Consider the following 12,178-nt stretch of genomic DNA (forward strand, 5'->3'; position numbering starts at 1 on the left):
CCTTTACTTTAGTATCAAGTTCTAATGACTCGTGAAAAATTCATTTTGGAAAAAAGACATGATCCCAACCTTTTAAGTGCAAAATCCAATGATTGGGATTTATCCTTGGGATAAGTAGCTCCAAGATTTGTGTTGTTGGGATAAGTATTAATCGACCATTGGATTTCATCTTACACGATCTAAACAATGTGTTTTCGCATGAGTCATTGGAATTTGACCCTTTCTTTAAGCATTTTCTAATGGACTAGGTTCCAAAAACTCATGAAGAATGACCTATGAAAAAAACACGTGATCCAATTTATCTTTGGGAGATGTGTGTTACCAGATACGTATAAAATCTCAATAATTGATATCGATGGATTTACAATGGAAGTACTTCTTCGACAAGAATTTTCAAAATCTATAAGAATTTGTGAGTTATTGCGATAAATAATAGTGACAAATAAAAAAATTCATTGCAATTGACCTGACAAAAAAAGAAAAAGAAAAATCACTCTCTTAAAGTTAGATTACATTATATACGTTGTCGCCGGTTGGGTAGGGTCAGGTCGAGGGGCTACTAAAGCCTAAAAAAAGTCCACATTTAATGGACTTGGGAATAATGAGCCCAAACCAACTTTGTTGGATAAGATCATGGCCCAAACCCGTATTTTTTTTTTTGGAGGCTAATCGGAAAATAGGCTAATGGACCCAATTGATAGCAACCCGAACCAATGGGCACAAACCATTGTCCACCTAGTAATCCAAATGAACTAGGCTTAGGTTAGTGGAAGGAAAGAAGCGAAAGTAAACGGTTGGTGATGAAGAATGTGGCGGCTAGAGAGGAGATAAGGTAGAGAATATTCCGGGGTTGATGCAGACATTGGGAAGTGAAACGTGGCAGAACGTGATCAGGTTGTAGGGTTTGTAGGGATCAAAATCTGATACCGACTTCTGTCATTGCCTCCACTCGAGGCCTCAATCCATAGGAGTACTAGACCTTTTCTTTGGAATTTTAATTCGAGTCGATAGATCAAACGGCTAAGATTGTGAGTTAAGGGATGTTGATCATCTAAAGGGAAGCACCGGAATGTGGACCCACCAAGAATGTAACCCTATGGATTATGGAATATCTATCTAATCACATGATGATCACAATCATTTTCTTTTTACATTTGATTTTAAAAAGTTGGGGCATGTATTTTAATTGATTAATGATAAAGCGACGTTTTGACACATATACGATCTATACGTAGCTGATGTGGCAAATTCACAAAATTGTAAATCTTTTTCTTTGTGTATCCCGAAAAAAAAGATTTATGATTATGTGCCTTTGAAAATATTTGTTTTTACCAAAATACTTTCAGATGCTTATTCCTAAAGTGTAGTTATTGCACTGTAACCTCTGGCGGCACATATTAACAAAACCCTTTTATAATAATATCCTAAGAAGATGTTTTCACATAATTAATTAAAAATGTTTTTTTTCACAATTTAATGATTTACACCATTTTCATTTTTTTAGATCTTTTTAAATTTTTATTATCAAAGATTTTTTTTGAAGACTCTTAATTTTTTAAGTTTGTATTACCAAGCTAGTTTAATTGGTAAAGTCTTTGGATGATGATACTGGAAGCATGGATTCAAATCCCGCGAGCCAAATGTATTATCACTTTATTTCTTTAATAGAACTATCAGTAAATCAAAACCAATAGAGTCGAGATAATCTGACTATCCCACATGGCACACTCAATCAATTCTCCTGTCGCGACAAGTTCAAGAACCATAGAGCTGTACGTCTTGGAATACATGATTCCCTCGGGATACACATTTTTAAGGGAAAGTACGATTTGGTATCTCAAGACATATAAATCTACAATTTCGAATTTGTCATGTCGGGAGAGTCGATTGAGTATGGCACGTGGGGTAGTTAGATTATCACAATTCAATCCAATATCCAGTTTATTTTAATTAAAAAATTATGAGTTTGGGTTAAGGATTTGATTCAGATAAAGATCCGATGTGACAAGGATCCAAATTGATTTCTTATTGGATCTAACTCCAAAATTTAAAATAATTGTTCAGACAAGATTAGTATTAAATAAATTTTGTATGGAATGGATATCAACTTAAGCACTAATTTAATCCGAACCCAACCCATTGATTTCTCTACACATGAAGGGAACCCAAGAGCACCAAAATTTAAAGACTAGGAAACAAACATCATTCACCATAATAGATGGAAGGGATGTTAGTAGACAACTAGAGGACCCCATGAGATATGGGTCCAACCCCCATTTATGTGGAACAATCTCCTAGTGAGAATCTTGACTTCTCCTAAAGAACTTTTTTTTTTTTCTTTCTTTCTTTAAAACTCTTTTGGCTCCTTTCCCTTTTTGGTTTTCCAAAATTTTGTTGGCCATGCAACTCATAATCATCTCTTCCTCCAAATCTTTCCATCTAAACCCCACTCATAAACAACAAAGGGACCATTCACTTTCATTAGTGTTTGTCAATTGTTAGTAATAATCATAGTTTTATTACTCGCGGGTCCACTCGAAACTTTTCTAAGTCAACTTGAATAGGTTGGATTTTGAGATGACTCAACACGTAATTCGTTAAACCAAATTCTAAGGCAACTAAGCAAATCATTAAATTAATTTGTCGACTCAGTTGAGCTAACTTTAAAATGCATCGTAGCAAGTGCCCTCACGATAAATCCACCCCTGGTGATGGTCGCCCAACCGTAGATCTAGTATTGAGATTTTGTGAAGAACAAATATAAATATTTCTATTTTTTCTTTAAATTTAAGATTATTTTTATAAAATTTATAAATATATATAACTCACGAGTTGTTGACTAGAGTTGACTTGATGGACATTTGAGTCGAGTTGAGTCGAGAGATTTCGATGCATGGGACTTTAGAAGCCTTCTTCAGCCCCACCATCAGCTAGTGGGTTGGTAAAGCTGTGATATGTTGTAGATAGCAAGAGATGGCCCACCATCATCATTCTTAGCATCAGACCCTTTTATTCTTTTGCTTAACAAAGTTGATCATCTTGTCCCCTTGAGACAACACAAACCTTCACTTCATCATGACCGTTAAAAACAAAGTCAACGGCATCAAAAAGTATTGTTTCACATTCCTTTTTTTTTTTTCTCCTTAAAAAGGGAAAAAAAAAATCAAATGTGAAAGAACTACGTATGTTGATGATCTGAATAATTTTACCTTTTTTCATAAAAGATTAAGGTTGTGTTTGGGAATGCGTTTAGAGAGTGTTTCTCGAGCTTTTGTCACTAGAAGCATTTTCTTTTGGACATTGTATTTAAATTCAGTAATTCGATCTGGTTTGATCAGTTATCTTATTTTTATTTTTATTTTTTTGCAAAAAATTGATTTGACATTGGTTTTTTGTGTTAATGTTTTTATCCAAAATAAATATAGGTAATTAGTAAAAGTATATATATTTTATAAAAAAATTTAATATAAATTGATCCAATCAGATTGATCCAGGTTAGAACTTGACTGATTTGACAAATTTTGATCCAATCATTAGTTTCATTTTAAAAATATGAGAGTTACCATTATCGTAACAACTTTTACTAATGTCACACCATTTATGAGCAATTCTTTGGTGATTTACATAGGAATGAGAATCATGTCCTGCCAAACTTACAAACTAAAAATGGGTAGAAGCAAGAAGCTGTCATGAGTAGTTTTTTCGCTTTTAATTAGTGTTAGCTGGTAGCAAGATAAACTTAGAGAAATTATATTTCCACACCAACTTTTACTTGTTACACACCAATCTTTTTGAAAAGAGTCGTGATAATTTGACGTCATATGCCCCCAACATAGAATTGTAGGTCATTTGCATCGGGGATACATAAGAAAAAGATTTATAGTTCTGTGTATCCCGAGGAAAATTACCTATGATTCAATGATGATGAGGGTGTATATCAGAGGGGGCATCAAAAAATCATTATTCTTTTGAAAATAAGCACTTGTTTGCGTTGTCTCCATATGAATTGGTGTGTTATAAGTAAAAGTTGGTGGGTTAATAACAATTCCCTAAACTTAATATCCTTATTTTTAGATAATGACCAGATTACCATCTCTAAATATTTCTAAGATAATAATAAATAGCCAAAAGGATCAATGACCATTTGATGGTGGTTATGGGTAGAACCCACCAACCTCAACATGAAACTAGCAAATGGGTGTGTATCAAAATCAATTGATGGCCCCCACAGATGAGATGATGATGCATTTTTCTTGTGAAGGAAGAAGAACCAACCCATTTGTCCTAAGAAATCATGGATATAAGACATGGAGGAGGGACCCAAATGAAGAAAAGGTGAGGTATAATGTGTTATAATGAAACATTATGAGATGGTTACTATCTACAAACAGTGGCACATGTGATCCTTTTTCCACTATTCTTGTATGTTTATCACTGAATAAAGGGAATTTATGGGCTCTTTTATATGCCTTGGGAATGATAATAATAATGGTCCAAGCACAATAGGACAATATTGTCATATTTTACCAAGAATTTTCACTCAACTCCACCACACATTACAAACATGCATGGTTATTTTATTTATTTATCTTTTTTAATCTATTGAGAATGCAAAGATATTTAATATTTATAATGAAAAAGACAATTCAAAGCTACTATACTAGCCATTAGGCTTCCCTAATGATCCCAAAGGACCAAAAGATCTCCAAACAACAATCCTCTAAATTTGTCCTACGCCTTACTCAAAAATTAAAAAAAAAAAAAAAATGGAATCTCACAATGCCAATGGTCAAGTCACAAGATATGCTTTTCCCAAATTAACAAAAATATTTCTTTAACATGTTCTTAGAAGGGCTATTGCATTAGCTTCCAATATTATAATTATACACCTCTCTAGAAAAGCTCCTTTTTGTAGATTATTTTGTCGGGGAAAAATTACTTAAAAGATCTTGGTGGAGGGGTTTATTTTTTAATAGTCCCTAAGTTTTGTGTGGTAGTTTGATAGACATTTAGTAAAAAAGATTTCTTTTTTAATGGTCCCTCATTATTGGTGAACTTACCGATTTTTTATTTACTGTCGAGTTCACTACTTTTTATTTATTGTTGAACTTGACGCTTTTTTATTTAGTGTCGAGTTCTCAATTTTTAGTGTCAAACTCACCATTATTTACTATTGAGTTCGCTACTTTTCATTTACTGTTGAACTCGACGCTTTTTATTTACTGTCGAGTTCACCACTTTTTAAATAAAAAGTGATGAACTCTACACTGGTAAAACCCACTCATTTTCAATTTTCGAGTTTTTTCGACTAAAATACATGGAAGACCAACTAAAAACTTGACATAACAACTTGTTTAGATGATTTCAACCCAAAAGAACCGTTCTTGATCGATTTTCATCCAAAAACTAAGGAAAAAAAAGAGAAAAAAAAACCCTTGAAAATGGGTTCTTCTTCTTTGTCAAATCCTTTCCAATAGAAAGAAGTCTCTGAAACTTGATTGAGATGCCAAAAATCCAAAATGTTTTAATGAAAATGATGAGTTTGAACAGTTTGGACAATCAATGGTGACAAATGTGGGAGATGAGGTCCAGGACTTAAGAAAAGAAAAGTTTACTAAATGGACAATTAAGAAACCGCCCAAAACCTAGGAACTATTTAGAAAAAAATGTCCCTCCATCAAGTTCCTTTAAGTAATTTTCCCAAAAACTTAAAACTTAAAAACTCAAACTAGTACAAGAACTCTCTAAAACATGGTAATTTTGTGGTAACCTTCAAGTTTTCGAGGAAAATTACATATAGTATAGTATGACATCATAAAAACCCTTTTTTTTTTCCCCAAATCCATTATTTTCAACCTCTAAGATAATTTTTTAAACTATTAAATATCTTCAAACATGTCTTCAATCCATCATCTTTAATCTTTTTGCAAAACCCTTTGATTTATTCTGAAAAACCTATCTTAATCAACCTCTACCCTTTCTTGTTCTTGAGACTTGATGGTTTAAAGGGATAGAATCTTTACATTGAAGAAGAGGGTAAATATTTTTACCTATAAGTTGAAGACAACAGTTTTTTGGCAAAGGTTGAAGATAGGGCATTTCAATCATTTTATGTTATTCTCTCATGGAAGTCATATTGCTTTTCATCAAAATAAGGGGACCAATGCCAATCTCCATCCTTGTTGAAAAATCTATTAGATATGAGAATAAGCTTAGAGATCTGCAAACTCTTGAAAAGAAAACTCATAAACAATTTTACAATTCCTACCATTAAAACACATACTCAAAACAATGGATATAAATCGGGGGTGTCAATGGGTCACTTCCATATATACCCAGAACCTAAATAAAACCTTGATTATGGTTCTCATCAATTTTGGTTCTAGTTGTTGGGAACCAAAACTGACACAACAGATACCTGTTATCCATCGGGTACCCATTAAGATAGATAATATTTTCTTTATTGAAAAAAATAAAAAAGAGTATCCAATAACATGGATAATTATTTATAAATATAAAAATCTAACTTCCAATTCCTCAATTGAGAGATAAAAATCAACAATGAATTCTTCAAGCAAATCAAACTTTTGAGAATAAAATCTTAAAAAAAATTATGGTATGGACCATTATTTGTTGTTGAAATAGAATAAGAGTACAGAAAATGAATGGAAATTCATGTAACGAGAAAGTAAAAAAATTAAATACTTCACTTTTTCTTTATATTTTAATTCATTAATGTACATTTACTTCACGATATGTCTTGGTTTGTACTTAATTAGACCATTAATTTTATGTGGTTCTTAGTGATTCGAGCTTCTAACTTTCACAAGTTAGGAGTTCAGGTTTCATCTCTTATGAATTAGGAGTTTACCCTCAAAAGTTGTGACATTAGCCAAAAGTATATTTTCATGTCCAAAATGCTCTTTACCCCGATATGACGTTAAACCAGTTACCATCGTCCTTTGTGGGTGCAATTATTATATTTTTTCAATAATATAACATATTTATCGCATATCTCCACCATTTTTGTTGAAGTTTTCATCGGAGTAGTTGAAGAAGATGAAGACGGAGAAGAATAAGATTTTAGATAGAGAAAAATGTTTCAAAAGAAGATTGAAAATACAAATACGAAGAAGAAGAATATTTCAAACGGAAAAAAGATATAATTGAAAAATAGGAAAGTGCCTTTATATTGAAGTATATTACCTTTGTACCGTAATGTAATTTATTTGTAATGTAACACATTATCAAATGATATCAGACTTTATAAAGGTGTCATGTGTATCATCATGCCATGCTGAGTCGTCATGCATATTTTCATAGGTAAAATAGTTTCTTTGCATGTGTAATTATTACATTTTTTCATAATATAATATATTTTTCTCTCCTCATCGTCATTTTTGCTGAAGCTTTCATCGAATTAGTTGAAGAAGAAGATTTCAGACGGAAAAGATATTTCGAAAAAAGATTCAAAACATAAATACGAAGAAGAAGGAGATTTCAAATGTAGAAAAAGATGTAATTGAAAAATAGGAAAACACTTTTGTAACGAAGTGTATCATCTTTGTACCGTAGCATAATTTATTTGTAATGCAGTGCATTATCTAATGATATCATACTTTATAAAGGCGTCATGTGTATTGTAACATTATTTATTTTTACATTTTTTATTATGAGAAATATGAGACAAATGGATGTAAAGTAAGGAGGTTGGAGCTAATACTAGAAGCCTCATTACGTAAAAATAAAGCTTTGTTGCTATTAATCGTGTAAAAATGGAGGGACAATCAATGTACCAATAATGGAGAAAAGAGAAAAATACCAAAGTTTCATAGAAGAAGATGCGTGTAAAAATAACGAAACAAGCTTCAATGAGAAATTTTGTGCAAAACTGTCTGTACCATCTACTACGTACTATATTTCAAGTCTAGGTAACAACACTCAAGACAAACCTGACAAGGTTGAAAGGTATTTTGGTCTTTTGGTAACATGTGAGGGTAAACTCTTAATTTAGAAGAGATGATGCTTGGACTCTTTACTTGTGAAAGTTAGGGGCATGAATCACTAAAACCCCCTTATTTTATTATAAATATTACTTAAATAATATAAATTTACTATTTCGATATCCAAAGAAGACCTAAATCTTATTGAGACCATGATGATACGTCCAAAATCGACTAATTGATTTCAGGTACACCGGGTAATTGGGTACCCATTGAATCCCTTAACATAAATCATGCATCTCAAGGATATATATCTAGAGTTGGGATCCATTGACTCACGAAGAACGACTCATGAGAAAACACACGATCCCAATCGTTTAGATACAAAATCCTACAGCTGAGATTTATATGTGCATTGATAATACATATCTTATAAATACTTATCCCAGAGATATATCTCAACTATTGGATTTTATATTTAAACAATCGGGATCATGCATTATTTTTCATGGGTTAAGGGATCCTGATATATATGAGAGAAGGTTATATGGACCAAAGAACTATCTATCTCTATGGACCACATGCCAAATTGGCGCCCAAAACCACTGTCATGTGCCATATGTACCAAGAGCATGAAATTTTATGAATTTCCAAAAAATCAAAATTAAAAGAGAGAGAGAGAGAGAGAGAGAGAGAGAGAGAGTTTATTTTACCATTGAATTTAATTTTAAATCTAGAAGTTTAGTTGCCATCCACTTTCAAAATCAAGATCTAGCCATTTTTTTTTCAAACCTCTCTCTCTCTACATATATATGTATAGGGAGCGTTCGGAGGCCTTAAAGAGAGTCAAACATTGTGCCAAACATTTTTCAAAACAAGGGTTAGAAGTTTCGAAATTGACTGATTTTTTTGTGAGGATGATATCTACGATGAAGAAATCATTCTCATAAAAAATTAGCTCATTCCAAAACTTCTAACCCCAGTTTACAAGTTGAAGAATTGTGGACCGTCCGATTTTTGTAAACTACTTTTGATGGGGTTAGAAGTTTTGGAATAGGTTGATTTTTGGTGATAATGATTTCCTCATCATAGAGATCATCCTCACAAAAATCAGCTTATTCCAAAACTTCTAGCCCCTGTTTTGAAAAATGTTTGGTTCTATTTAGGGCCTCTGAACGCTTCCATATATATAGGGAAGGGATCCCCAAATAGATTTGAAAACAGACTAAAATAAAGTGAATTCCACACATTGGAAGAATTGCCAATGAACGTTGACTTTTGTTTTAATCAAAAAAGTTGCGAGACAGTTGTATGCATTTTTACTTTAAAGCTTTTTATGTTTTTATACATAACTCCCTCAAAAGTTTTTGCCTTTTCAAAACCGACTCATGATTTAGAAATTTTTTTCCCTCTTCTCTCTCACTCTGGAGGTACAACAACCCTACCCCCACATTGCAAAATATCGATTTAATGTGTGATTCCCCAATAACAAACTCAATCCATCCTTCAAAGTGAGACAAACAAATGTCAAGAACCAATATTTTCAAGTGTACTTGTTCCCCCCTTCTTTCTTACCATGGCAAGTCTTTGTGAAATAATTAATGGGTTGAAAACATAAATGACATCTTCAACTTTTCTTGATTGATAACCCATGTTTTGAAATTGTTTCAATGTTCCTTGATTTTTTCACTGAAACTCACTAGAGCACTGTTTAGAATTGAAACTCAATATCCTCAACACAATAATATTACAGACAAAATCAAGTGTTGGTGATGTTGAGACTTTTGAATTCTTCAATATTCGTGCAAGGCGAGATTGATTTGTCTAAACCAATGAGGAGTTCGTGTTTGTTAGAGAGTAAGAAGAAAAAGATGTGAGAGTGATTCAAGGGGTTAGAGGCAGTGAGATGTGCGCAATGCGACCATGATTGAACCGAGCTTGAAGAGTCTTTTGGTTTTTTGTAGAAAATAGAGAAAGAGAAAAAAGTTAGTTAGAGAGAAAAGAGAAAGAAAATAAAGTCATACCTACTTCAAAGTAGGGCAAAGGTATTTTCGTCAAAATATTTTGATTACTCTAACAAATGGTCTTGTTTGTTACATTAAGTTCAAAATATTCTAATTTTCTTAAGATGGCAAACCTATGGATTTATTTGCTAAATTCTTTTTTTTTTTCCAAATTCTTGGTTAGGGATCATAATTCCTTAATAATATATTTTAATTATTTTATTATAGAATCTTAAATCTTGAAAATAATTAAAATAAAGAGATGGGTTCTAATGTAGAAATGCTGTGCACACATGTGCTAGGCCGCTTTGAGGAACTTAAGGAATTATTTCTTGAAGTTTTAAATGAAAAAGAGAGTAGTTTTGTCGTTATAGAATTTTGTCTATTTAGATTTTTTACTGAAAAAGAAACCCTATAATAACCTTGGAGGAATCTCACTTTGCTTTAGTTAGCAAAAGCCGACACTGCTACGTATGCTTCACAAATTTCGAAAAAAAAATTAAAAAAACCTATTTTCCCAAAATGACCCAACCTCCTCGTCCAATCACGTCAAATGTGTTATTATAACCATTTCAAGATAGTAAAATACTGAGATCGACGGTTAAAAATTATCAATCAAACCCAATCATTAAGGGTTGTTTGGTGGTCCGACATTGAAATCATGAGATGTGGGGCTAAAATGTGTATGGCCACATGGCTTGTTTGTATTCATGCACACATATTCTATTGAAAGCGAAATGTAGCGAAAATATCTCCTTAACTTATAAAAACCAACGGAGGAGATAAAATGCCGTTTGAGGACTGCAATCTTACGGAATTGGAACTATTTATTCTGGTTAAAAGCATATCTATTTCTGTAAAAATATACAAAAAATCAACATAAAAAAAAAATAATATAACGATTTTGTAATGTCACTTTTTAGTATTCTGAAATGTGTAATGATTTTGTAATTAAACCTGACGAGGTAATCAGGGCGGAGCTCGGATTTTTTTTGTAGTGGGGGCAATCTATAATTAGTTGTATAGTTGAAGAACTTAAAGATAAGTGATTTTAGGAAAAATTTTAAAGATTTTTTAATCAGGAGTTGAAGAAAAAGATATTTAAGTCATTTCCAATTCGTATATGAGGAGGTCTAGTCAAAAGGCAATGTCATCAACAAAAAATTAAAAGGGGGGGGGGGGGGGGGACGGACAAAAATTGGAGGGAGGTGAGGGTATGGGGGCAAATGGGGAGAGAGGTGAGTGAGTGGGGACAAATGGGAAATGTAATTAGTTGAAAATATAGGGGTGTCTTAAAGTTCTGTGTGGGCAATTACCCCCAGTAACTCCTTACTAACTCCACCCTTGAGGATAGCTCAAAAACTCAATTGACGTGTACTTTGCAAGAATCATAGATTTTTTCCTCGGAATATACAATTGCACATCCCCATAAATATGTGCAATTTACGATTCTTGCCCTTGTCATGTCAATGATATTTTGAGTTACCATGTTAAGTTGAGTTATAAAATCAGCACTCGTTTTGAAATCAAATTAAAAAGTCCTTAAACGAACTTCTATTAGGGAGGGGATCTTTGTAGTATGTTTTCCTTGTAGTTCCTGAAGTGGTGGTTGATGATTGAGGGAAGACCACCTCACAACTACACAAAATCTCATTTGTTAAAATATTAAAATTCAGGGACAAACCATTTTCAAAGCCTTTATCATGCTTAAAAATGTTAAAAAAAAGTAAAAAAATCCCATCTACATCTTGATCCATGTTAGGCTAGGCCTAGGTTAGGCTTAGGAGTAGGCCTATCGACGGCTAGTCCCAACCACCCATTACTTTTATATAGGGATGCAACTTGGTGTGGTTCAAACTGAGAACCGAACCAAATTGAGAGTCGAACCCTTAATGATTTACTACTTTTTACGAGTTAGCACATAGATTAATGACTTATTTTAATAGATAAACTAATAGCTATTGTTTATAGATAATTAATGACTTATTATGTGACATTTCATGTTCATTGTGTATTTTTTTCATTAAAAATATATTGCTTCCAAGGAAGTTCATAGGATATTGGCAAACCATAGAATCGAACCGTACTAAAACAAGCCAACCCAACCTTAATTCGGTTTGGTTTTATGAAAAATTCAGTTTGGTTCTAGTGCTTATTTAGGAGAATCAACCTATGTTGGTTTGGTTCCAATTTGGCCTCAAACTGAATAAAGTTGCACCCCTACTTGTATCA

Source organism: Akebia trifoliata, chromosome 11 (assembly GCF_017979445.1).
Source record: "Akebia trifoliata isolate Shusen 1 chromosome 11, ASM1797944v1, whole genome shotgun sequence".
Lineage (NCBI taxonomy): Eukaryota > Viridiplantae > Streptophyta > Magnoliopsida > Ranunculales > Lardizabalaceae > Akebia > Akebia trifoliata.